The sequence below is a fragment of the Drosophila eugracilis genome, unplaced genomic scaffold (genome assembly GCF_018153835.1).
Source record: "Drosophila eugracilis isolate 14026-0451.02 unplaced genomic scaffold, ASM1815383v1 contig_1197, whole genome shotgun sequence".
Lineage (NCBI taxonomy): Eukaryota > Metazoa > Arthropoda > Insecta > Diptera > Drosophilidae > Drosophila > Drosophila eugracilis.
The window spans coordinates 4044643-4072480 of NW_024571981.1; the positions used below are offsets into that span (position 1 = coordinate 4044643).

Below are 27838 nucleotides of genomic sequence, written 5' to 3' on the forward strand. Positions count from 1 at the left end.
TGAATGTTTTGGCGTGCGGACGTTACGTAGCTCAGATTTCTCGTGGCTCGAGATTCAAGTGTTCAGAACGGAGTTTCGTCTTCGGGTGCGTGTGTATTGGTGCCGTTTTATCACGCTATCTCAATAACAGCGATAACAGCAGCAGCAACATTGGTCACTAATTAAATGCTGAAGTGTCTGTGTGTCAATTGAATCTGTACGACTTTTGATTGAATTAAATTACAAATAATTACAAAATACAATAGCGATCTGCAGTAAACGGTAATTAAGCGAACCAGCGCGCTAATTTAAACGATTTGATCGGGTGCCAAAAGATATTCTTTACACACACTCCTTTTTTTGGGATAATTAAAAGGACAGTGTTTGCTTGTCTGTTGGAGTGAGCGAGTGTGTGTCTGTGTGCAGTGGTTGTGGAGGAATTTCTCATTAAACCGGCGCTAAAAGGATTACGAACCCGTTCATCTTCATCATTCCCGCAGCGGACCAAATAGCGGTAAGTTTCCTGGGATTCCCCCACATACATTTCCATTATCACACGGAAAGAAATAAACAAATAAAATAAAGAAAAATAAAACGAAAAATAAATGATGGAAAAATATAAGAAAAGTGAACTCATCAAATTTTTAACTTTTCTGGTGAATAAAATCAATTTTTGTTTCCTTTTGAGGCTTAAGTTTTGAGATTCTTTTTTAAATACAAATTCTAGTTTAAAAATTTTTGTTACTGTGCACACCTTCAATTCCTCATCCGTTTTATGTGTTGGCTTTTCACGCGACCCTCGCAAGAGTTAAAAAGGGTTGACCATGTGCCGAGGGTCAATATGCTTTTGTTGAGGTTAAACTGTTCTTGGAGGATACAAATCCCACCTCGGTTTTACCACCCACTTACCCCCCTACCCTCTGCCCCCTTAGCCATGCGAGCCAAACAATGAAAACCTCCGAAAAAGTTGCCGGCAATAAAACGAAATTGTTTTGAATTATTGAGATCTGAAAGAGAGCCGCCTGTAACCGGATGGTCCCTTTCTGGTGTTGCCTTTTTCATTTTGTTTAAATATAATTTATATTTGGCGCATTTATGGCCAGGACCTCGGGACCCGGAAAAGGGCTGAGCACTCTTATAGGTGTCTGGGGGCATTAACGGTTACCATGTTTGCGGTTTTTGATTGCTGCAAAGTCCTTTTATCAGCCCATAAAACGAGGGTCTCCCAACGCCTGCCACACATTTCGGGGCCATATGTTGGGGCGTGAGAGCAAGTTTGAGGGGTGCGGAATTCGAAGTGGGTGTTGTGGTTTCTGCAAATTGGCGAAAGGTTTTATAGAGTTCAGCGGAGTAACGACCAGTTTATCAATTCTGTATGCAGCTTTAGTCATCGACTGATAAGAGTTGTATGCAAAGCACGAAATAAGGTCGATGCACAGAAAGAATACAATGAAGGATAATTCTGGATAAAGATGAGAAAATGTACAAAAACATATTTCTTATATTATGTAAAGCTTTTTTTACAACATGATTAAAAAACTTAAGTTTAATTTCTTCAATGATTTTTTGAATTTCCTAACATAAATCCATTAATAATTAAACTTCCCACAAAGCACACATCGCATATGAACTTATGTTTAATTAACAAAGAAAATCTTACTCCATTAATATCGTCTTGAAGGATGTAATTTTCGCTTTCCCTTCTTAACAAAATCAATTGCAAGCTTCAACCAATATTGAGATTCATTTGCAGCGAGGAGAATCTAATTTCTTGACCAAATCAGCAGTGTCTGAGGTTATTAGCTGGCCAACCGTACCCAGCATTCGACAGCCCTGCGTGGCTAATTAATTTCCATTCAGTAAATGGAAATGCGTAAACCATAGAATGCCGCAAATTAATTTCCCGACAAAATGAGAGAGCGAGCGAACAGACAGACAGATAGACGTTGAGCAGAATGTAGCTGTTAGATAAACAAGGAGAAGGTACTTAAGGACAGTGCGTTTCATAAGAAATTCAATTACAAAAATAAAAATTTAAGAAAACAAAATTTAAATTTATTAATTCATTTAATAAGAAATACTTTTGAAATTTAATCAAATTAATTAAACATTTTTAGGCATATTTTGGCAAATGAAATTAAGCAAGTTCTTAATCTAATGATTGTAGCATCCTTAAAATATTTCTTTTACTTTTCCAGATATTTGTTTGAATGGGAATTTTATTAGCAATTACAAAAAGATGTTCATGCCATAATTTATATGAAACGCACTGTCACCATTTATTTGCGGGCAATATAAATTCCTCGAGTTTTCTCTGCCATTTTTATTTGTATTTGCGGTCTGGTCGGCCGCTGTTGCTACTATTGCTGTTTATTGTAATTTTTTATGGTCCAGCCATGGTTCTTTTTGGCCTCATAACTAGCGACTGGCGACTTCGACCTATATAACTGATTCTATTGTGCCCTATCGTGCTTTGGACATTTCCCATTTCCAAGGCCTAAAACCAGACACTACCAAGCACTTCCACTTTCGCTTTTCATTGTGTGTGGAAAAAGAAAATAAAGGAAAGGCAGAAGCAGCAGCAGCAGCAACAGCAATGTTTGCTTATCTCTCTTTGCCTACACATTTTTATGTGTATTTTGGGCTTTGTTTCTGGGACTCTGTTGATGGGTGTCGGGGCTTAAGGATTCGCTCTTTTTGGATTTTTTGGATAGTCATCAGCATGCAGAGCCACATGGCTCCTCCTGTTCATGCTCAGGCTTCTCCACCTCTTTATACTCCTCTAATCTTCTTCAAGTTCAGCGAAAGCGAAATCATGGGCATGAGGGTCACCATCAAAATGAAAATCGTCCTACGGTTGAAAGTTTGTCGTTTACCCACAGTGGCAGCGAATTATGCCAGATTGGTTTTTATTTAAATTAGTTTTAGATTCCTTCGGGTTGGATCTCCAAGGCTCCAATGTTCGCTGAAGTGTTAAAACAGAGGATACAGAAATTGATTTTCGGGCAACGAGATTGAGAACTTGAGGCGGCTTCCGTTGCCTTTATAGCCAACTCAGCTGTCCCCAGACCCCAAACGAGTTCCAAAGAAGTTTAGCCCCAGACTCGAATAATAAATAAACAATATGGTTGGCTTTTTGGGGGGCAGAGGAATCCGATTTCAGTGTCGCCTATCAATGACAAATTGCACATGATTTTTTCTGTCTAGCAAGCAAATGTTTTCATACGCTGACTGCTGTCGAAAACTCTTTGCATATATATTTTGTTATTCTCTTTTTTTATTGTCTCTCGAAGTGTCAGAGAACCCCTTTTCAAGTGAGTCAAGTAATAATGACAGTTTATTAAATGCCAATTCAGATCCACATCAGATAGCCCATGGAAAGTTTGGCAAACAGCAAATAACACAAAACTCTTGATTGCCCGGCAAACTTTTTTCGTTAACCTTTTCGGCTGACCCGGCGTCTCTTTCTCATCAGCATAATCCCATGGGATACACAGGGGAGGGAGGGCGCGCACACAAAACTTTCCCAAGCCAATTCAAAAAAATAAAAAACACATCCACACCCAACCACTCAAAGATAACTTTTGGTAAACATCTTCGGTTGGAGAAACATCTCCCTCAAGTCGTTGTATCATTTATCACGGCTTACACACCAAAAATATCATTTACATGGGCAAAGGCTGTGAAAACAGAAAAGTGAAATGAATTATGTTGGAGGTGATGAAGTTATCATGGGGCTATCAACGCCACAGAGGCGGAAACCGTTCAAGTTGTCAATGAGATTGATTATTCAAAAGGCGGAAAAGGCGCCAGGCACTTCCTCAGGTGACAATTAATGATGAATTAAATTTCTAAAAAATTGCGTTATGATAAGATATGTTTTTCATGAATTTATTTTTATTTTCTTTTAAATTCTTCTTTAAAGAGAAAGTTTAAAAATGCGTTTGCAATATCTGAAGCCAAGAAAACCAATGCCACTTCCAAGGCAAACTATAAGCATAAAAATAATCTGCAAACAAAACTAGACCAAGTTCGTTAAACTTCTAGTCGCAAAAGATATTTAAAGTTTATCAGAATCTATCTTAAATCAAAGTTGCAAAAGAAAACACTTTTTTGCTGGCTCCGCTTAAGTCTGGGACTTGTTAATAACCAATTTCTAAGCAAAGTTTTTATGTTGTCTGTGTCGCTGATTGTTATGTCTTTGTCGTCGTTCTGCTCTATTATATCTTTCTCATTCTCTGGCATTCCAATAAACCGTTCTAACGCTTTTCTTTGTTCTTTTCTCTTGCCACCGCATGATTATTTTTATGCTGACCCATTTTGCTCGGTATATATACTTGGTGTGATTTTCAATTACCAAATTACTGACCCCAAAAACGTTAACTAATCATGCTCAAATAGTATGCCATAACTACCATTTCTACTTTATATGTATATCAACAGAAAGACGATTGCTTTATCAGCAAAAAGTCAAATGGGGCAACATAAAGAACAGTTAGAACCAAAGAAAAGAAATATATTGACTTGGAAATGGAATTCAATTCGAATACGTATCAATATCAGTGGAGGGAGCCTAGTCAAGTGTATTTGGGGGGGTCTGTGTTTGCATTAGATAACCTATCTAAGAACCAAAAAAAAATCAGCCCCCCTTAAAATACCAATCCGCTGAGCTTGAGTCCGGGCAATACAAAGAAATCGCTGTCGATTAATTTCGATTCCCTCATATTTATTTTTTCCAGCAAATTATGAGCTCATCAATGGCTTGGACAGGTTGGCGCTAATGATTTGAATACTGTGCTTTATTTATAGGTGTTATCAGCAACATCTGTATACGTATACACAAGGAAAAATTCAGAACTTTTCTTACTTCTATCTCGGATAAATCTAAAAATTCTTTGAGTCGGTTTCTCTTTTGTCATAAACCACTATCGCTGTTTTTCTGCTACATTGTTTTCCGCTCAGTGTATAGGTATACATTTATCTTATTCCCCCAAAACCTTTATTTTATTTTGCAATTTGTTGAGGCAGTCAGTTGTTGTTGTTGTAGTTGTTGACTCTTCGCTGAGTCAGTTCCTTAACGTTCTGTTCTTTCCGCTGCCTTTGTTGCTGTTCGACTTTTATCATTTTGATGTCATCGAGCGGGTTCTTGTGCTCATAAAAAATCGTCTTACGGTGTTTGTGCTTCTTATGAAACCTTTTCCATCTTCCTCCACTTTAGAACTCTTAATTTCTTGTTGTTTGGCTTGAGTTAGTTGAGGCGTCAGCTGGACGCACCATAATTTTAATTAAAAATCGCTTAAAATCCTTGGGAAATTGTTTAAAAAAAAGTTGGAGATAAAGATGCATAGATAAAATAGGCAAGAGGGTTGGGTTTTCGGGAGCTGACTGAGTGTCAACACGTGCCAAATTGTTTGTGTGTGTTTTGTATCTGAGAAAAGTTTGGAAAACTTTGGGAAGAACAAATTGAAAGCTTGAAAAGTTGCAGCGAACTAAAGTATCTGCAAGATAACAAAAAAAAAAAAAACAAGACACATGCAGAAGTTAAAGTTTTATGCGCATGCAGTTCAGTTTTTATCTTCCTATTGTCTTTGCGTGACCCTTTAACATATTAGCATAAACAAACGGATATAAACGGATCATAATTGCCCATAGGTGGACCTTCAATTCGTTCAGGTTTTAATCCTTATCCATCGTGCTGTATTTTGCGTTCTGTTGGTGGGGTGTGTCACCAGGGCGTATGATGAATTTGACGCACGTGCATGTCACACGTCACTGCGGTGGTTGTACGGTTTGTTGTAGTTACTGTAGGTATGCTTTTGTTATCCTGTCAGGATTCGCCGTTGGCGTTGTCAACATGCGCACGTACCGTACCGTCGGTTTCCCCTTTCGTATCCTTACAATAAAGCGGCAAATTTAGTTTGTCATTGTGATTGGTAACACGACGAGAGGTAACTTCCGGCCAGCGGAAACTGAAATTAGCAGATATTGGACTGAGTCAGCGGAGTAATCATGATTAATTGCCAAAATTTGTTGACTGAATTTATAAAGCTTATATACTTATGATGTATTTATGCTAGCCTATATTAATATTATGTAGAGTGGCTTTATTTTGTATCCACCTGCAGAAGGGTATTCAGAATTTGGGACTCTTTCAGAATCTTTTTCCGACCGATTCCCACTTGTGTATTTGTATGTAGCACTTCCCGTTGCTTGTTCGTGCATATTTCAATCAAATATGTTGCTGCTGGTGTTGTTATGCCTGCGGCTTACACAGACAAATGCAGGAATTATCATACGCACCGTTGACCCAAATTTTTTAAACCAAACCAAAAAAAACACCCTTGAATCAGCAAGACACAAAGACGAGCCCACATGGCGAGGCAGAGTCATTTCAAAATAATATATTTGGCAGCACGTGCGGAGCAGAAAGGGAGAGCACGAAAGCTCTCAGCTAAAAAAGAGACCGGGATAGAGGCTAGAGGGTTGCCATTCATTATGCTTAGTTTTTGGGGCGCGGTTTGTGTCCCCGCGAATTGGGTCAGCCCCTCCAAGGGACCTCCAAACAATATATGCATTTTATATATTGTATAAAATATAGTCTAGCATAATGAAATGGCATTTTGCAACGAGTTGGCTTCATATTCTCATCTACGTTGGCCCTCGAGGGCCCACACTGATTCGCACTCGTATTCTCATTCTCTGTCTTTGCTCATTAGGAGACAAAGCGCGACTTTCACTCGGCCCTGCCACTTTAGCCGGCTTTTAGGCGTTTGGGCTAATTATGAGGAAAATTTTGGTCCAACATCTGCAATGCGCCCTCCCCTTTTTCCTGGCGAAAGTGTTGGCAAGTGAACTTAGTTTTTGAGGATGCATTTTATTTACGACAAAGTGAGCTTGCCGCCAGCTGTGTGCCACAAGATTTGATGGGGCAACCGAGGGGCTTTCGTTGTCTGTGACGCTAAGAGCAATGGATGTGGCAAATTGTCATTTTGGCAGAGAAAGAGACTAATTTATAAGCTTTCGGAGGAAAGCCACTTAACGAGCAGGGGGCTAAAAGCTGGGTTTTTTGTTGTTAAATTTTTATTGTTTAAACTTTAAGTCGAGTTGGTACTTGTGATATTGGTATATAGAATGGTTTTCTATTAAAAAAAAGATATATTTGAGACAATTTATATTCTCGAAACCGTACTGTCGTCATTAATATATACTTTTTCTCATCAACAACTCCCCTCAATCCGCATTCCATCAATGTCTAGTCAGAGATCTGCTTATCAGGCCAAAGACCCTATCGAAAGTTGATCACTTGAGCAGCCAAATGCCTTGTCTTCTTGTCTTGTCTTGTCTTGCCTTGTTTAATTTCTGGCCAGCAGCTAACAAAGACTAGATTTTGACAGCTCTTTCTCTCCGTTGGCCATAAAAGGCAGCCCAATGAGCCTTACATAATCCCGCTGGCCATTGAGCATTTCTCGCACATGGCGCTGCTGCCCCATTGTTTGTCTGTCATTATTAATCCAATTAGTAGTTGTAATAGAATGTGGATCGGAGAGGGAAAAAGAGGGAAAAGTCGCGGGTTGCGCAACCCAGAAACGTGCCCCAAAGGAAATTGGGTCGCAATGTGGCACGAGACCGCGAGCGGCGAGAATCGAAACCACTTGCAACCATACACTGTGGGCAGGGAAGGGGAACAGCATGTCAGGGGTAAGCGGCTTACCAGCAGCTACTTAGCAACCGGCATTGTTTCAACGGCTATGCTAATGATGTTCGATGGTGACATAAGCGGCCAACGTGCAACCACTGCAGGCTAATGCGGTGGGAAAAGGTCAAGATCAATCTGGGCAAACGGCTTGCAATTGAGACAATATCTTGATGTTCTGGAAAATCAATTTAAGAATTACAAAAGAAGTACAAAATTAATTTTAAAGAATATATTTTGGAATTCTGATAATTATTTCGCAAAAAAAATAATTCCAATAATGTTTAAGAAAATTCCTACTTAGAAAAAATGTTTTTAATTATTATATTAGATTTTTTTAAGTGCACTTATATATCAAATTAAACGTTTATTAATTACACAGCAGCTTAGAATTTTCCCCACTTTATTCTAATTGCCAAAGTGGGATTTTCTTTCAGTTTTTATTATACTCTCGCAGTAATTCAACGTGAATTAAAGCCACAATTGCACTTGTCGACGTCTGTTGCTGTTGTTTATTTATAGTTTAATTATTTGCTTGTTCGACTGTATTTAGACAAGTGTTCTTCCATTTATAACGAGGTTTTATGAGGTTAATGCGAACATTTAATTGCCGATTGTGTTTTTATCGAATCGTCGAGTGAACGTGCTGTTTATGATATTTATGCAGATGTGGGGAGTTTGTAATATGTCAAGGGATTTTTAAATTCTAAATTTCTTTTGAAGAAACAAAAAGTTGTGATAAGAAAAGTATTTCAGTGGCATCAGGGGAATTTCAAAAAAATATATAACCAAGAGTCGTTTTACTTATTTTCTAAACGAAAACTGATTATGTGAAGTGTTATGTGTTTTATCAGTGTTTGCTATATCAACATTGGACATGTGTTTCTCAAAGTGTGATGTATCCCTTCTGGTCTATGTATTTCAACTGCCACCAACTGGCACAGACTGATAGCTCAATATTTACTTGCCTGCCACTCTCAACTGACAAACAAATATAGATTTTGACCATCATTTTTGGTGCCACAAAATGCTTTTTTAACCTTTCACATTTAGGTTTGAAACCTGAGCAGATTTACCTTGCAGTTTAGACCTAAAAAAACATTGAAGACTGACCGGTATGTCAGCGGCAACCCTGATGACTAATCGCATTAGAAATATGACCATACATATGGAAAATATTAATCATCAAGAGAAAAACTAGCGGAGAAGGAAGAGACATGGAAAACGAGAAAAGATTGAAGATAGCACATTGAGAATTACAATTGCGGTTGGTAATCACGATGGATGGGATGAAATTCCTGCACACAAAAGTGCTTCTACATGAGGCATTGGCATTGATTGAAGCACACTCATTCCATACACACTCACACCATACACTCAATCCGATGCGTCTCCGGGCATTATTTGCATAAGTTGTTGAACTTTAGATAAACGCTCTTGCCAGATGGGTCTTGGGTGTCGAGTGTCAAACTATCGTTGAGGTTCAATGGGTGAAAAGTGCCACAAAGCGAGAGTTTTAATTTAGCCTCGCCTGGAGGCTCTTTCTCTCTCAAGTGGTCGAGCTATTCGATGGAGTTATTGCTTTGGATAGATCCATTTTGATTTGCATAAATTGCCGCTGGCTGGGTCTGCGGGTTGTTCAAACTACCACAACTTTTCCCACCTGGCAAAACTTTGACTCAAATTGCTTCGACCTGCGGCATAGAGCGCACACAGCTCAATCCCTCAAAAGCGTTCCAAACACAAAAAAAAAAAAAAAAAATAAACGTAAATATCAACAAAAATTTGTGCATTTCAACTGTGAACGTGACATTCATGAGAAAATGTCCAATGAACACAAATTTCCACAGAAATATGAATAAAATTGATAAATGAAAGAGCCATTTGTGTGAGTCAGTCGTAGACACTTTTCGTTGTACTTATTCCTTAATGTTTTCTCGTCTTTATTTTGCCTTTGATAGGAAATGGTTGATGTTTTATATTTTAGGAAAGTACTATGAGTTATTTTATGGAGTTTCCCTTGGGCTTGATATGCTTTGAAAACAAATTGTTAAGTAATGAAAATTACAAATAATAAAGTTATTTTACACAAAATATTTTAGGCAACTTAAATGATATTGAAATTCTGCGAAATAAAAATGAGAAACCTTGGTGACCTTAACATATTTTTAGACCCCCTCAACTGACCTTTCTTGGGGTCACAGACAGCGTATTTGCTTTTCGGCTTTAATCAGCCAGCATTCCATTCCTCTCGCGTTTTCTTGTTTTTACATTTCTGTCAACATTTTCGAGGCTGTTAGTGTCTACCACCGCCCAACTCCCAGCCACCACCCAACAACTGCTGATAAGCAGCGAAGCAGCGACGAAAGCGGAACACAAACTCAAACGACATTATCATAATTGCTTATGCTTCATTACATATTTGCCGGCGAGTACATGGCGGTCATACAGATAGGCTTAAGGCCCAAGTACTCGCTGCTCTCCTGGCAACCCGAAAAACCTAACCAAACACGGTAGTCGAAGCAGCTTTTGTCGACTCAGCTCGACAAAAAAAACCAAGAAAAAACCTATAATCATTGAATAAACAAGCTGATAAAACAAAAGCCACATAAATAAGCGCAAATATTTGAAACTGGCAACGAGAGCAGACATTCATGTGCCCACACATAAGTGGAGATAAAGATAGAGATCGCCGAAAGGCAGCTCTTGAAAGGAACCAATAAACGGGACAAGCTTAGGCACAGAAAGAAACCCCTTTTCAAGTCAATATTTGGCATTCAAAAACAGGAAATGAATAGCTTTTAAGGTCAGCTAGAAAGTTTTGTTCTTAAATTATGAATAAATTTAGGATCTCTTTCTTAACAAGACATTAATTTTACTTGATTATTATTTTCTGTGTAAGAATCGAGATTGGAAACTCTTACTTAAACTCCGATTTAGAGTCGGATGCAGACATGGTCTTATAAGACTTTAGTAGCCGCTTTAGTCTGTTAGACTAACGGTTCCAGCCCGCTCCAAAAAAGGGCATGGCCTCCACGGACATGGAGCAGCATCCCATCCGCATCTAAAAATCATCGCCATGTGTGTCCATTTTTTTTCTCCTCAACTGTTACATTTTTTTTTCGTATCTCCCGCTCTGGCCCCGTGACTTGGCGATTTTTATTTTCGCTCCATTTGTGGCCATAAATATTCAGTCAAGTGTCATCGTTGTGGCATGTCTAGTGGAGTTTGAAATGAAATAGATGCAGGCAACTCTGGTGGATATAACAAAAAAAAAACATACCCAAGCCAAGCATATGAGAAGGCTTAAAACGAGTTAAGTCACTTCTGTGGTCGCGACCAAGTGGCCTCCTCCAACTGCCCCCCAGCCTCCGGGTCTTCGGTTCTCCAGTTCTCCGGTCCTCCAAGCCCCAAAACCGCCATTTCCCTCTAGCTCCCCCGTTGGAACCGCTCCCGGACTTCCAACTGCCTGCCAATTGTGCCAGCGGTAAAGATTTCGCTTGCTGTTGTGTGTGACCGCAGCTGAGACCCGCAAGAGATTTACATAGAACGAAATAATTTCGCAAAAATGAAGTCTTTTGAAAAATAAGTAATATTCTGGTGTCTACATTATGATCTTTAAAAAATTGTAAATACATATTTATTCATTTTAAGTTCAAGTTAAAATTGATTGGTTTATTAAAAATATTTGTTCAGTGCATCAAAAAAACCATGAAAAAATCGTGGGGAGAACCCAAACAACGTGGCCAACACAGATGGGTCAGACCTAAAGGGGAGGCTGGTTGCGGCATGGAGTGGAGGTGGTCGCCGTAGCGGGTGTTAGGGCAAAGTTATGGCGTTGGTAAAAGCATTCCAAAAGAGCTTAGGAAAAAGAGCGAGGGCAACAGCAAGCAGCGTGGGAGGTTCGATGAAGTTATCATCGCTGAAGATGAATAAATTTCGCCAAGTGTTGGCATAACCTGCGGACAGCCAAAGGATGTAGATTATTGTCGATAAACACGAGGATTTGTTGAGCACTGATGTCATGGTAAGATAAATTAAGATTCGAGTGGTTGGGTTGAGATGGAGATTTAAGAGATAGATTAGTAGGAATGGGAATTTAAAATTAAGCTTGAAATAATTATTATGCTTGTACCCTTCGGCAATAACTTTAAAGGAGAATGTATAACATTCGAAACCATTTACTTGCATTGTACTAAAATTGATTGCAGTATAATAGTTAAGTTAAATTTCTCTAAAGTTATTCTCCTCTTTCTTTGACCAATCAACTCTCTCTCTTCATTGCAACTCCTTTAACGACCCTCGTTACAAACAAGAAGCACTCACGGAAGTGCAATGCATGTAAAAGTCATGAATATGATGGAGTATTCAAACCAGCTACTAAAAACGCTCTTACGCACACATGCTCCTTAACTCCTTGGCACAGGAAGCTGCCAGGATTAACTGGCCACTTGAACACGATTAAGAGCAAAAGGGACAGAGAATCGGAGATATATATATGTAGAGTAAGGTGGCTAGAAGAGAGTTATTGAGATGCTGGTGAAACATATTGAGATTACTAATCATTGAACACTTATCGGACAATCAGCATCAGTCTCGCACAGATAGATAGAATTATCTCTTTCTGCCACTGCATCCCCCTCTCTTTCTTCTTGCATTATATCCTTCTTTCTCTCTGACATTATACACCTCTCTCTTTCTATCAGTTCAATCACTCGCACGTGCTTGCGGGTTAAAGCGGTTGTTCACGCTCAATTTGCATACATTTCATTTAGCCGGTGAACGTTGCTCTTCATCCATCTCTTTTTCTTGCCTTATACCTCACTCTTTCACTAAATTATTGCCTGAATTATATATTTGTTTCTTTTCGGTTTTGCTAGATTGCTCAAAGTGCACGGCCAGGTCACGTTTTTGATATTTCATTCAATCAAAACAAATTGCTGTGGTCCAGGGCCCTGGTCCACCGCTCTTAAATAAATAAAAAAATGTACCACAACAATCTAAAAGAAAAAAATAAGAAAAACAAAAAGAAAAATCCTCCAACCAAACCCAAAGGCAAAATCTTTTTGCGGTTAACTTGTTTCAGTGCTCAGGTCGTTAGGCAAACGACCATAAAAAATGCCCAGATCGTAAAATAGAAATTAGATTAAACTTCATAAAAATGCAAGTCCCAGTCACTTAGATTATAGACCCCGAAAATGTTTTTTAGGACAAAAACAAGGGCGTGGCCCGAAGGAGTTTAAAAATTGCCAATTCTTGGCAGGCACTTTACTAATTGACAATTTCCAACTGGCAAAAGGAAAAACTTTTTCGCCGCTCTTTTGTCGCTTTTCTTTTTTCGTAATAACCCAAAGTCAGTCATTTCGCCTAAGCCATTAAAAAATTAATTGGCTGCCTTCCCTTCGGGCGGAACACGCCCCATACATCGCACTAATGCCGCTTTTAGCCAAGTTAAATGTTTCCCACCCAGTATAAACGCCCTGGAAGAACAAGCCAAACAACGCGTAACAGCAAAAAAAAGGGCTTGTCGTCGTCTTGGTTAAAAAAAGAGAGTAAAATGCTTTGAAAACCTGACAAAAACTAGTTGAAGAAAATGGAAACGGAACTTCAAGAGTTCTTAGGAGCTAGCAATACTCTAATAATTAATATCTTTAAAAATTGTTTCTTAGTATTAACTTATTAAAACACTAAGGAGATAATTATAAATAAAAAAGAAAAAAGGAATTCATTTTCATTATGATAAGACATAATTAAGTTTAAATTATTTAATTTATTTTTAGAATGTTCCAATTTTCAATATAAATACCAATATAATTATGATTAAATAACTTAGCTTACAAATATTTTTTGCTCAAATTAGAATTAAATTAGCCTCACTTCCCCGGCTTTAGTTGGCTAACTAAGTTATAAATAATATCCGGCCATATTTCCTTCCTCATTGCAAACTTCCTGTAAATTTTTATAATACCCTTTTTTCCCTAGGGCACTTGAGAAAACGTTTAATCTTGCCACAAACTTCTAATTTTTATTGCTTCGCTTTGTCATTAGGTTTTTGTTTTTATTTTTCCAACAGTTTGTTATTGTTCCGTCGCTTGTTTTGGCTGTTTTGTTCGAGTGGCTCGCCAATTGCTTGGCTGACCTTTTGTAGGAACCCTCCAATTATGAGGTTTTCGAGTGAGTATCTCTCTCGCTCAATTTGGCGCAATTTGGGTTTTGTTTTTCTCCAAATTCGATTCATTGTTTATTGTTTACGCGACGCGGCGTGGGTTGACCAAAAAACTGACGCAAGCTTTCGATATTTTTGGCTTAGTAAATTTACAATATATACACAGCAATATGTGACGCAGATTGTCAGCGGATAAGATAAGATTTGTAAATAATTCCCATTTCCGTTGCCGGCCGAGCGACCTTCCGGAATCCGAACAATTGATATCAATTAATGCGGCAAGTGAATCACTCTAGAATTCCTAATTGATAAGTCAAAAGGTTCTGATTAAGCGCTCAGACATGAATTATTTGTGGCTGTGGAGCATTGCTCTTTATAAACTGGTCGGGACTTCACGTTTCTCACATCAGTTGAAGGCATTTTTATGCACTTCATTTATAAATGACAAGCCTTCATCTCGTTGTTGTTCTCCTTCCACCCGAGAAAAGCGCAAAATGGGGGAAAGGCCATGGATATAGAGTCCCGGGCAACCCTTAACCTGTATATATGTAGTCGGTCCTCCTGTCCGCCCTGCCACTTCAACCAGACAGTGTGCAAAATTTTAATGAGTTGGAAATTTAATACCCAGAGAAGATTGCAATGCGACGGAGGGGGGTTTCGACTGCGGTAGGTCAGCCCACCGAAGCGCAAACGATTCAATTTTGCCTCCCAGTGAACTCTTAAATTTTCCATGAATTTAATTGAATTGGAATAAGTTTAAAAAAAGAGAGCGAGCCAGATGGATTCACCTTGAACTTGTCTAGAGAATGCCGTCATTTGATTTGAGTTGGTGGGCCTGGAAAATATACTAAGCTTCCGCTTTATTTCCTCACACAATGCGTAATTTCTCTGAGATAAATTTGTTCAGTTCAGTCGCAGTTTTTTATACGAGTATCTTTATGTCTATTCTTAAGAAATTCGCCAAGCAAATTTTGATTAATATTTGTATTCGTTTGCTCTTCTCTTTGCAGTTCCTATTCTTTGGACTCTTTCAGCGACCGGAAACGTAAGTTCCCCAAATCAAAAAATCATTTGACATGTTGTGCTTAACCCAATTCCGGCTTTGAGACACTTAAACTTGAAAGCTGAAGTTTTATTGCGTAATTTTATGTGCGACTCATTTTCATTATCGTTGCGATTTCAAGTCACATGATCTTAAATTCCGTTTACGGCTCTAATAATAATTAGCCGGCAAACGAGTTGGAAACTCGTTAAAATCCTCAAATGAGTTTGAAACCCTCTCACTCTCGCTGTATCTCTGTTAATAGCCCCATCCCGCTCTGTGGGAGTTCTAATTGTAGTTTAATTCTCAGAAATAATTTACGATGCTTTAAAGTTTTCGTAGCTCTTTGTTTTGGCCATTTCGTCGTCGGTTTTTGTTGCTAAACACTTTTGGATTTTGGCTTCTACCTGGCTGGTTAGATTCACATTCTCAGAATTTTTAAAATTGCATATTGAGTAGCAGATATTTTTCAAATTAGGAATGGGGCAGACTGATTTATGGAAGGCCTAGTGGTATGATATGAAAATTGTGTGAAAAAGTTGAAAGGAAATAGAATGGCGAACAAAAACAATGTATTTGTAGTAGAAAATCAAATGTTTTTGGTTCTAGAAAGAACATGTGTACATTTTATATCTTTTGATAACTTCACCAATAAAATAAGATGTATTATGGCAGCAATTTGAATTGAAATAAATAAATATTGAATAATTGCTACTTTTATTTCACTTCCAATATAATGCTCAGTGAGTTTTGAGATAACTGAAAGCTCATTAAGCTGATTGCCATTCAATTTCCATGTGGTGTCACCTTCATTGCACTCTATATACTGTTTATTCCCTGTCAATATTTTTTATATTTTTTTGCATTACTTTCCATTGATTGCACAAGCAATTCTCGGTTCTCTCGTAATTCAGGTATATTACGGAAAATCACCTTATGCAATCTCATTGGCGTGTCAATCCTAAGTTGCTTATACAACCGAAAGATGGAAGATACGGTCGTTCTCTCTAGTTATCCAACTGTATCCGAGAGATACTTACTCACATCTATCTATAGCTAGACAATAATAATTTGCAAATAACTGTAAATGAGTTGAGTTGAGTTGAGGAGAAGAATCTAAGGGGGATTGCTGTTCAGTTCTTTGGAACTTGATCGTGCATCCGAAAGGCATACACATGTGACCTCCAGCTGGACAAGTTTGCCACTTGATGGTGGGAAACAAAACGTTGCATTGATATAAGAATTAAAAATAATTATAATGCTCATGATGATGTTAGTTTGGTTGCATAGTTAAGTTTTTCGTGCCTGTGCTATTTTTGTTTATCTAAGTATTTAAGGCTTTTTTGATTTTCCTCTTTCTCTATGCCATTGCATGACATCATCATCGCCAGCCGAATTGCACTGAACTTCCTTTTGTTTAATTCTCTGCCGTTTAATTTATTTATTTTACGCTTTACGAGCTTTTTATTTGACTCATCATTTATTAAATTTCACGCTCATGGGAATGAGCAAGATTAATTATGCGTTTAATCTTTGATTTATGGAGCTCCAATGTATTTATTTTGGGTGGTCGCTTTTAGCCAACGGCGTTGTAATCATAGAAGGGTTATTATTTAAACACAGCGTTTATTCAGAATTTGTGTTTGCTTAAAATTATAAACAAAAGCCAAACGATTTAGCAAATACAAACATTGTATAAATTTGTGTCTGTTTTTATGCGAAAACCAATTTATTCAAGCTTAATATGGCAGTCAGACAGGCCTAAAATTGAATTATACGATGCGTGTCTGGGCAGAGGCCACAAGCATTTCTCTATTTTAAACTCCTTTCTGGGTGGTTTCGCGGGATAGAAAGTTTTGTTATAAATTTTAAAAAAAGCTATAAATAACAATATAAATATATTTTATTGTTTTGGCTATAAGTGTTGGATTTATTTTAAACAGACAATAACTAAAGAGTAGATATATCTTTATATTGCTTAATAAAGATCCCATAGATTTGTCTTTTATGTCCCATTTTACCTATAATTAAGGTATATTAACCCAATTATGTACGGCTTTAAAGGGTGTGCAATTCTCTGCCAACTTCCCATTTTTTTTTTTTTGTTTAATTCGAAATGCAATTCAACATTCATTTTCCAGCTACCCGCCGACAGGTGCAATCCATACAACAGCATTGCTTTGGTTTAGTTTAGTTAAAGTCTGGTTTTTTGTTGGACTTTTGTAAAGCTTGCCGCAAAAATGCGTTTAGGCCGCCTCAATGCAATCGGCCTGTAGTTTTTTTTTTTCGCAAAAACTACAGTTGCGTAGCTGGCTAAGCCCACAAAAGCAGCAACGAACAGATATCGCAAAATTGGGTTAAGCAACCTGTACTGGCCAGGTGTATCTGTCACCAGATCCACTTCCACTATTTTTCTGTTTCGCTTTTTGCTCAATGAAAATGAAAGCAGGCCTCGGTAATCAAGAATACAAGTGGGTCGAAGATTTTCGCCGTCGCGTGAAAGTGAAAAGTGTGGAAAAGCTGGCCGAATGCTGATGATGTCTACACTTACTTTTGAGCCCTAGTGGCCACCACCATCTCATTACAACTAATTTGTTTATTTTGTTTTGCTATAAGGTTAAGGTGTCAACGTTGGAGAATTGCTGGCCTCAATGAGAAAGTGGCCAGTGTTTGTATGTTAGACTGAGAAAAATGTCTTTGAATTTTAATATTTTATTTAATATATTTTTCCTTGAAGATTTTTAAGTCATTTTTCATATTCATAAGCACTTCCATAATCATTTTCAAAAAACAGTTAAAATATCTTTAACTGACAAGCTGATATATAAAATATTGATGACCAATGGTGGCTATATGTTTTCTCCATGTGCCATGTTTGCTTTCCATGTTTGTTTTCCCCCAAAAGGATCGACCAGCTCATTTGCATGACAAGCTGTCGGAAGCCGGTGCTCAATTCACGCAACATGCCCCGAAACACGATTGGATTATTCATGTGGATATATCTTTAGATATATGCATGTATATATATATATTAGCTTAGGCATCTAGAGACAAATCACTTTTACCTGTTTACGTCTGTCGTCTGCCACTTGGGTTACATATCATCCGCAGATACTGGGTCCATAAGTGTTGGTCAGTTTGGGCGGTGTCCCTGGTTTTTTTCTGGCTTTCTACCCTAACCAGTTTCTTGGATTTTCTGTACATTTTATTTTTTTTTTTGTGTGGCAAATTTATTGGCAATAATCATTTAGAGTTTATACAAATTGCATGAACAAGGCGAAAGTCGTCCACTTGAATGGGCCTTATATACCGCATATCTATAGCTATGATCGCTTCTATGCACATTTCTGTGTAAAGGCGTTGTCCCAACATTGCTGTTCGAGTGGAACCTTAATTAAAGCCGAGATTTGCCGCTGCAGCACGATTTTTCTTTCGAAATTGAACCACATTGCTTAGGCCGGCGACTATCATTAGGTTTGGCCTATACCATAATTGTTCAGATTATGGTCAAAATGCGTTGGCTGGTAATTTTGAGCTTAATTTAAATCACTTGAAATTACAGCATAGAAAGCGAAAATTATTTTCATAGGAAATTAGCTTTCCCTGAAGATATTTTTATTATTTTTCAATGTATCTTTTAATTTTTATTATTACAGAAGTTTTTGGCCAATAAAAACTTCAGAATGACCGGGAAATATTGACAGTAAAAAAGTTAGTCAAAGAAGGCAATATTAACATTATTTACTTTCTGAAACAGATGAAAAGTTGTGAAGTAAATCTCCTTTAAAGCAGGATGATCTGTTTCCCTTCTTTTTTAATTAAGCCAGTTTTTTATTACAGGATAGTTTTTGATAAGGATTTTTTTTACTTTCTTTTTTTACTGGCAAAGTCAAAGTGTAATAAATGACAGTTGCCATGGCAGCAAAAGCAAATATTCATCGACTGATGGGTAGTCTATTGTTAAACCGTTGTCAATATGAAAAACGCATAAATCTTGTCTATGGTTTGGGGTGTGGAAAATGGGAAGGCCTTCAAAAATGTATTTCGCATTTGCTCTACTTATTTGCATAGATTGGGAGCTGATGTGGCCAAATAAATTTCAGTGTTCCATATTCAGGGCATGTCACGTGATTTGATGAAAGTCAAACTCAATTTTTGTGCTTTCGTCACGAAAATTTATATTTCCCCTACACACATACACTCACAAACATATATCATGGCAACATCAATAAAATAAGGGCTTGGCTGGTTTTTGGCGTTGCCAAGAAAATTGAAACTTCTTAGCTATCCCCCAAAAATGTTCTTTCTTATCGTCGATTTACTTGATTGGAATGCGGTTTGATTGGTTTCTTCTTCAGATAAATCACCAACAAGAGTTTTTAATTATTATTTTTGGAGAGTGTGTTGGCCAAAAAGGAAAGGAATGTTTCCTGCCGCCTTTGAGTTATGCGATGCCCGGCAGAAGAAACTTGTTTTAGGCCTTGTGAACAGGAAACACGCGTCTGAAATCAGGTTTTCTTCGATGATAATGGCTTTTTTTTGGCGTGGCAGGTGAACGAGAACTTGTTCTCCTGTTCACACAGGCCCGCTAAAAGGAAAGTTCAGCTTTTATCGGAAATAAAAATGATTTTTACATACGCAAAATTAATGTTAATTTGGCATTAGCAAAACAAACATTCAACCAGCGACCTTAGGTTTCGCACTCTGAAATCCGACTCACGTTTTGGGGACTTGAAGGCCCTTGGGCACAAGTCTACGAGTATATATAATGTCTAAATAATCCCCATTCGGCGAAACGAAAACAAGTGCGAGAGCATGACATTTAAAATTTGACCAACACTTTTCAATTGTTCCCATGAATTGCATGCTAATTAGGAATTGGCGGAATGATTGATGGATGGCTGTGTTGGATTGACAAGGAGAGCTTAAGCGGCTTACAAACATTTGGCCAACTTGCAATACAGCTAAGTTCACACCCACCCAGACGATTGGTCTTGGAGGTGGTTTTCCAATGGTCGGCAAAATGTTTTCGGCATTCGACATTCGACTGTTTTATTTTTTGAGTTTCGCTTTCAACAATTTGAAGGTCTAGCTGAAGAAGCAGAAAAATTTAAGGTAATTGTACTTGGATGGGCCATTGTGTGACTTGCATTGTCTGATTTCGAAGCATTTCTTATATTGTGTTATAATTTTTTTTATGTTAGTTTTATTGTCGGTGACAGGGGAGGCCACACAATGAGATCTTCTTGAAATTTTATGGAGTCGGGCAAAAGAAAGTTATTTTTAAACCAAAGGCGTAGCCTTGGCTGGGATTAAAAGGGATTTTTCGTTAATTAATGAAAGAATTTAATTGAAGTTGTTAAGGGAGGTCTAAAATCAGTTTAAAATAAAGTCAAAAACGAAAAAAAAGAGGTTATTTTTAGCTTTTTTACCTTGTAATATTAAAGCATTAGTGAATAATTAACCAATCCTATAAAATTAATTTGCAATGTAATTATAATTATTATTATTTTGCAAGACAAGACCCCACCCTTTCTTCAATCTGAGTAAAATTTTAGCCTCCAACGTGGGTGTAGCTAATTGTTTGTGGTTTCTTTTTCTTTTACAAAAATTTAAATAAACTCAAACGCATAGCGTGAATAATTGGACAAAGACAACAAATCAGAGAAAGAGTCAGCTGGCGTAGATAAAAAGGTGTCCAAGTCCATAAAACATAATGTTTGGACTTGACTTTCACTCTTCTCTCTGACCATTGATCTCCCTCTTTCTCGCTCCCAAGTCGGCGGTGGCAAAACTCAGAAGGTAAAACCGCAAAGATCACAGTGACCGCTGTCTGCCTATGAAATTTCACTTTTGTTTTCGATTGAAAACACAGACAGAAATTTGATTTTGATGGCTTTGATTAACATAGATTTCGTTCGACATTAATTTGGTCTTTAATTGGACAAACGTACAGCGACACGTCCAGCAATTTAGCCAGTTCATCAATCAGTCAATCAATCGCACACAATCATTGTCAAACAAAATTGGTTTCCGTTTGCGTGTTGGTTTTTTATGAGTTTTTTGAATCCTCGTCAGCCGGCAATTAGTGGCAAATTTGTAACCAGTTTTCAGTGCAGATGGTAAAAAAGTGGGAGGTAAATGCTGTTGCATGCCGCACATTCAACCGAACAGACACTTTTCAGCTTCCAAACTTCTTTTGGCCAAAACTTCTTCTTTCGCTCATCTTGCAAAGTATCCCCACACAGCCAAGGCGATGTTAATTTTACATATTGCAACATTTGACGTTGACTTGCCTTTGGATTGTCTCTCGACTGGGCTCACAAACTCATTACAATAGCTATGGCTGCACAAATGTGAACAGTCAGCAGCTCCCAGACGAACTCCGCTTCTTCTCTTTGTCATTGTAATGGCAAAACTTTGTTGTTATTGTCAGTGATGGTAAAATATATCATGTATTTTTACCTAGTTAAGGTACAAGAAAGATTTCTGGGTAAAAGCTGACTTTTTGTTGGGTACAAGAAACTTGTCAGAAGCTGATGGTTGAAAATACCATTGTCTTTTGACCATTTTATCGATTTATTTTGTTTGTTTCTTTAAAAGGTTCTTAGTGTGAATTTAAAAATTAAAACCTGATAAAGGTAAAGTGTACCCAAATACCTCCCATCACTGACTCCTTTCGTTCCGCCGTTTGTTGCATTCAGCGCGTTGACAACAAATGGCACTAAATTTTTGCCATTGCATAATAAACCCTCGACGCTGCCGCTGATGATGCTGCCATGCTGCCATGCCATTGCAGCTGAAGGGTTCACTGTAAGTGGTGGGGTGCCCCACTGTAGTTCAGCCGAGTTGGGCAACTACAGAGACAATAACTTTTCTTATGATGCCATTTTTCACGTGAAAAACTTGAGCCGTCTGCTGTGAGAAATTGCGCTGGATGGGGTTGAGGAAAAGTCTAATGTAAGGGGAGGTAAATTGGTAAGGGAATAGAGCGAATATTTTGGGAAAATTTTCTGAGCTCTTCTTTTTGAGATTGTTTTATTGATTTGGATGAACGGATTTGGCTTTGATTTTTCAATGGATTTTATCATTCAAAACGGTCTTAAAGTAGACAAGAAAACAATATGAGTTTGGTATAATTTATGTTTTAACTGCATTCTCTTTATTTTGATTCAGTCATTTCTCCTTAAATAAGACCCAATCTAATCTAATACTTCACCTGAACAATTATAAGCAAATGACTCAAAGCCAAACTCCAGAAGCTATCTTGTGATATATTATCTCAGCTGGTAGGCTTTAGTCCATGCTAATAGCCACCCACAATCAGAATATATTATACAACCAAAACATCTTAAATCATTTCACGTCTGCCTCCATTTATCCACCGATTAAGTAAACCGTTCACACAGCTTTAAGTTGGCCAACTTCTATAATAAACTTGGCTGACAAATATATTTAACGAAACTTCCAAGTTTTCACTTGTGACCACAGGAACTACAATCACAGCACCGCCCTCTCATCCCTCCACTCCTCTCCTCTTCATATACATCACTGCACTTGAACACACAAGCCATGTTGAAGTTTTTGGTGGTGGAAGAAGTAAATTCCGCAAGAATGTTGGGAGCATATCACCAAGTTAACATTGTGCTTGGCTTGTAAATGGGCCGAAACGGGAAATGCCGTATATTAACCGAACTAACGATATACGCAGCTTCCAGGATAAGTACAGTGGATCTTTTGTGATTGTCAAGGCCAAGTTAGTAAAAAGCCACTTTAATTGATACTTTCAATGTTCCATGGTGTACACTAGACCATAGAATCTGTTGTTTCTCTCAAATATTCATAGAGACATCTGTTATGAAACATAACAAAGAGACTAGTCTCTTATCACAAGCTTGACTGTACTTAAATCAGTTCTTCCTGCCTGTCCGGAACTGTGGCTGTGTAAGAATTGGAAGAAGATGGAAGCAGTTGAATGTGGGCGAGCGTACTTCAAGTTAACCTCTAATTGCCATTGCCCCAAGTGCACTGAGCGGCAATATGCTGTTCATTTTTTGTGCCCCTCTGTTGGCCAACCAACCGACCGCACTTTGGTCCCCTTTCCACAGGCTAATCAAATGTTAACATGCAACGTTGGAGCAGTTTTTATTGTACTTTGCCGCCGGGCAGCAACAGTAAGAGCGGATCCCTACAGTAACCCATCAGACCCTTCAAACGTCCCCGTCACATACTTATACCTTTCTATATATAGAGAGAGAATAGAACCTGAGCTTGTCATTTGGCCGCCTTTGTTGAGGACAGCGTATGTGAATTCTGGTGGATACTTGTGTGTGTGTTTTAACCCCATTGATCTGATGATGACTAGCCCAAAGGCAATCCTGGCCCGCCAGCGAGTTTCTAACAATTTGTTGTGCTCACAGTTAAGGGTATATTAAATTGAGGAAGAAATATAACAAGGTCTGAGAAAAAAAAAGCTTTTTAAGTAAGAAAATAATATAAATATGTTCTTTTAATTTTTTTATAAATATATTTCAGTGAAATGGAAACTTGCTTTTTGTTTAAAACCTATAACCTTATGAAAAAAACGTTGTCTTACTTACTATTTGTCACATTTCCTTTGCTATAAATTAGGGTATCCCAACTTCATTTTCCCGATATAAATTGCATCCCCTTTTGTGTTTTTGTGTCCCTTCCATGAATATACGTAAACCTTAACTTTATTTACGTGCTTGATTAGAAGTAGGGAGCTAGACCAGCCCCGTTGGGGTCTTTTCTGTTTTGTGTTGTTTAGCGACGCTATCAATCTGATGTCCCCACATGCCCCAGTGCCATGCCCCACGATTGCCCCCGAACATAGCACGCCCTAAACCCGTGTTAATACCCTTTGGCGTCACTGTTATGAGTCGAAGTGGAGTTAATAGAGGTGGGCAGGTTTTCCTTATCATTGTGCAAGCGAAAACTTAATTGAACGGCATTTGACATAGTTTAAGGCGATAGAACCATAAACATTGTGCAATCATTTCCCCCTACGGATTAAATGGAAAATTGACTTTGTTGTTCGTGAAATTAGTTTCACTTGTGAATTGCGCATCATTTGGCGACGACTTTACATTTCGTGTGACATCGAAACCCAGAAAAAAGCCCAGGGCATAAAGCTACGCCAGATTATGCTGCATGTCGAGAAGGAGATGACTCCCAAAGTCCCCTTTCCGCGAGATTCCCGTTTCCTATCCAAAGCCAAATGTCACGCCAAACCAGCACCAGCAACAAATGCAACAACTGCAGCGGTTCAAGCTGCTTTCCACTGATTGCGAAAATCATGCCGACAAGAAAAAACTTTGAAGATCTTTATAGTCGACTGGGGGATACTTTGGGTATAATACATAGATAAGTTTTATAATAGAAGTTTAATATTTTCGGTCAAAAACAAGATTGAAGAAAATTTAAAGATTTTTATTATAACTTTTAAATGACTTACATCTTGCATATAAAAACAAGTACTTCCTAGATCATTTCGCATACCCTGGACAAAAAGAGTTGCCAGAATGTGGCATGTGACAGGGCAGAGAAGAAGAGCGTGAGCTCCCACCAACCAACCATCCACATCCCTGCACTTTTTTGCAGCAGCAAACTGCAACCAACTGCAATCGCAGAGTCTCCCAAAAGCTTTCCCATTTGCAATCCACAGCAGCAGGGACCAGCAGCATCTCTCATCCAAAGTGAAATTTTGTCAATGCATCTGGATGTGGCTTAAGGGTTACCCATAGTCAGGGAGCAGGAAGAGTCAGGGATTGAGTTATGAGTGCCAGCCAGTGAAGTAAATTAGAGAAGGCAACGAAGGAGTTGTGAATATAGTCAGGGTAAAGGATCAGCTGCAAAGATGGCTGTGTGGCAAATAGATATATATATATGTGGGGATACTGCAACCGGAATTAGGTAGTCAAAGGTTCATCCGGTTCATGAAGAGCTGAGCCCGATGAAGAAGCCAATTTGATGACTAGCCTGGATTTTATGGGGTTATCTTCGGAATTTAAGCCAAAGGAGAAACTATTTTACCAAGTGAAGTAATTTCAGTTTTAAATTATAATGCTTTTAGCTGGGTAAGGAAGGAATTTAGCAGAGAACACTTTCCATGATTACAATACAAAATTCATAACTAATATCTTACTAGGACTATAACCTAGACTTCTAAAATTTACTCTACCACTCTCTCCCAATTATATTTACACACCTATGCGTTATTTCGGGTCATTCGGCGTGCCACTGTCATAATTTAACTCACCTATAATTTGATTTATATCCGATCATAAATTAAATAGCTTCGAACGCAACTGTGCCCAGCGACATGTTCATTTGGATTACATTTGGCACATTTGCAGTTGATGCACGGCCCTAATGGTAATTAATTAGGCATTTAATTTAATTATCAGTGCAAATTGCGCACAGGTCACAATATCCGCTAATTTCTGGTTAAATGCAATGGAAATGATTATGGCCGCCTTTTGTTCACCGCTTCGGGGCTTTAAAATGTAAACCAAAACCAAAACCGAACCATAAATTTTAATACATAATTTACACCTGTGCGGGTGGTGCGTGTTTTGTTTAAAACTTCTGGTGGTGGGTGGCAAAACGTTTCCCTTTAAAGTGAGTGATATGAATTTCAATTTGCGGGAAGGAAGGAACATAAATGGCGAATGCTGTTTTTGGCTGATTCCATTATATACATCTCAGATTCGGTATGTATTCATTTCAAGTGACAAACTTGGGCAATTTCCGCTCCACGGAAATGTGCACAATTTAATTTTGGCCTGCTGTGGCAGGGGTTTGTTCTTCTATTTTTCCCTGAATTTTTTCTCCTGCTGTTGTGGCATTCAAGAAAAATCTTTTGGTCTAGCCAAGCAGAAGTTTAGTTAACTCCCCATATCTTCATCTACGGATCTCTCCGCGGAGTTGATAATTTTCTGCTTGAGTGTGTTTCAGACTTCCCTAAGTTGCTGTTGCTGTTGGTTTTAATTAGAATTAGCAAGTCGCTCGTCGTGGCCACAAAAATGAAATGTACTCACACATGACTGGCACACAGGCTTGGGCTCCCAAAGTGAGCAAGAAGTATCCAGTTTTCCCCTTTTCTGAGCTTAAGATAATTTTGGCTCCGCCGTGAAAACATAAATTCAAGTTGTTTTTATTACCACGCACCATTCACGCACGTTTTTCGCTTTTATCCCCACGAAAACTTTGTATATCCGAAATTTCCTTGGAAAATTAACAACACTCGTGGCTTTGATTTATCGCGATAAGCGGATGTTGTTGTTTGGCGATGGTTTTCCATTGTTTGCCGGGCGGTTGGTTGGTGGTTGGAGATGTACAGATTTTGATTTTGTCAGGCCCCGCATATACATATACGTATATATTTATATGCAGATTGATTTTGGGGCTTTAATTAAGTTATCTAGTTTGGCATTTTGATAAATGCTTTCGGCGCTTCGTTACGCCGGGTAATTGAAAATGAAGGCTAAATGATTTTGGCCATTAGGAAGGTTATACTTCTGATTGGGAATGATGGGGACTTGGTTTCCGTTTTATGACTCTAGTTGGTTGATTTGGGTAAAGGTAAATGGAACGAAACTTTACTTAAATTCTAAGTTAATTGAAGAGCGATAACTAGGTCACCAGCTTGGCTTCCTTAGCAAAAACCAGTAGCTTCTTAACTGTAAGAAATGAAATAATTACATAGACACCCACTCCGTAAGCCCTGAATCCAACGCACTATTTAAGCACCCGGTAAAATGACAGAAACATAAATTAATTAAAAGTCGGAAACAGATAAAAATATAGTGTAAAGATGGCGAGGCAGACCGAAGAAAAGAAAAGAGAAGAGAAGAAAAGAAAAGAAAAAAAAAAAGGCAGACAAACAAATTACACATGCGACTGGTGGCCGCGACAGTTTGGCTGACAATAATTAAAGCAACTGCACACAGCCGCCCAATAACAACAACAATAAACAGCTGCACGCAAACACCAGCGGCATCCTCAAACATCCTCATCTCATTCCCAATGGAATGAAGAAGCTGAGCGTCATGTCGCTCAACGCATATGATCTATATATATATAAATATATCTGTATATATATGTAGGAGTATGTGCAGTTTGAAGGGCGGCAGGCGGATGCATCATGGCATCATGCAACTCCATGTGGCAATTATGTGAATGCAACGCACACAAATTGAAAAAGTAAACCAACTGAATCCTCTGCCACCCAACTTAAGCCAAGCCATGAAGATATTTTTCACAGACAGTGGTAACTCTTTAAATGAGACAAAATAATGTAACTAATTTGGTAAAAATATAAATATTTAATACATAGCCAAACGCATTATAAGGTTCTTTTTTTTATTTTTTAATATTTTTGTACTTTTTTTTTTTACATTTTTTGTTTCACTTACTGAAGTAACATTCTTTCAGAAAATGTTTAACGGCCTTTTGGTCTCCCAGTTTCCACAAAATTCCCCTTTTGCTCTTTATTCTTCAAACTCTTAATGATCATAATCTTCATACATGGCAAACACACACTCACACCCATGGCAACTTTAATTGTTAAACAAATATTCATAAAAAAAAGCCCAGAGAAAGAGCACAATTAAAGGCCAAACATTTATTTAGTTTTATTACTGCTGACCCTCCGAGGTCGTCAGTTACTTTATCTTTTTATTTTTGGAGCACAGCTGGGAGAATTCTTAAAAGAAGGGGACAGAAGTGTGAAGAGGGCAGATATAAACACACGAGATGACCGCCACTTAAATTGTTTTCTTAGCCACGCTGGAAGTGGGAAAGTTTTTGGACCAGAAAAGTTCTCATCCAATTAGCGAAGATAATTTCAGCAACTGGAAAACGACATTTATGCAATTAATGAAGAATTTTTAAATATTTTAAAAGGGAAAAATGTAAAAAAAAACAAAATTTT

The 27838-nt window shown here is 38.1% G+C and overlaps 1 protein-coding gene across 2 annotated transcripts in view; it reads left to right on the forward strand.

The window, feature by feature from the left end:
- Positions 1–27838, forward strand: part of LOC108105680 — a 40734-nt gene continuing 12896 nt past the window's right edge. For both annotated transcript variants that reach the window (XM_017212384.2, XM_017212385.2), the window contains exons 1-2: positions 1–493; positions 14849–14883. The gene's annotated coding sequence lies outside the window, so the exon portion shown is untranslated. The remainder of the gene's footprint in view (positions 494–14848; positions 14884–27838) is intronic.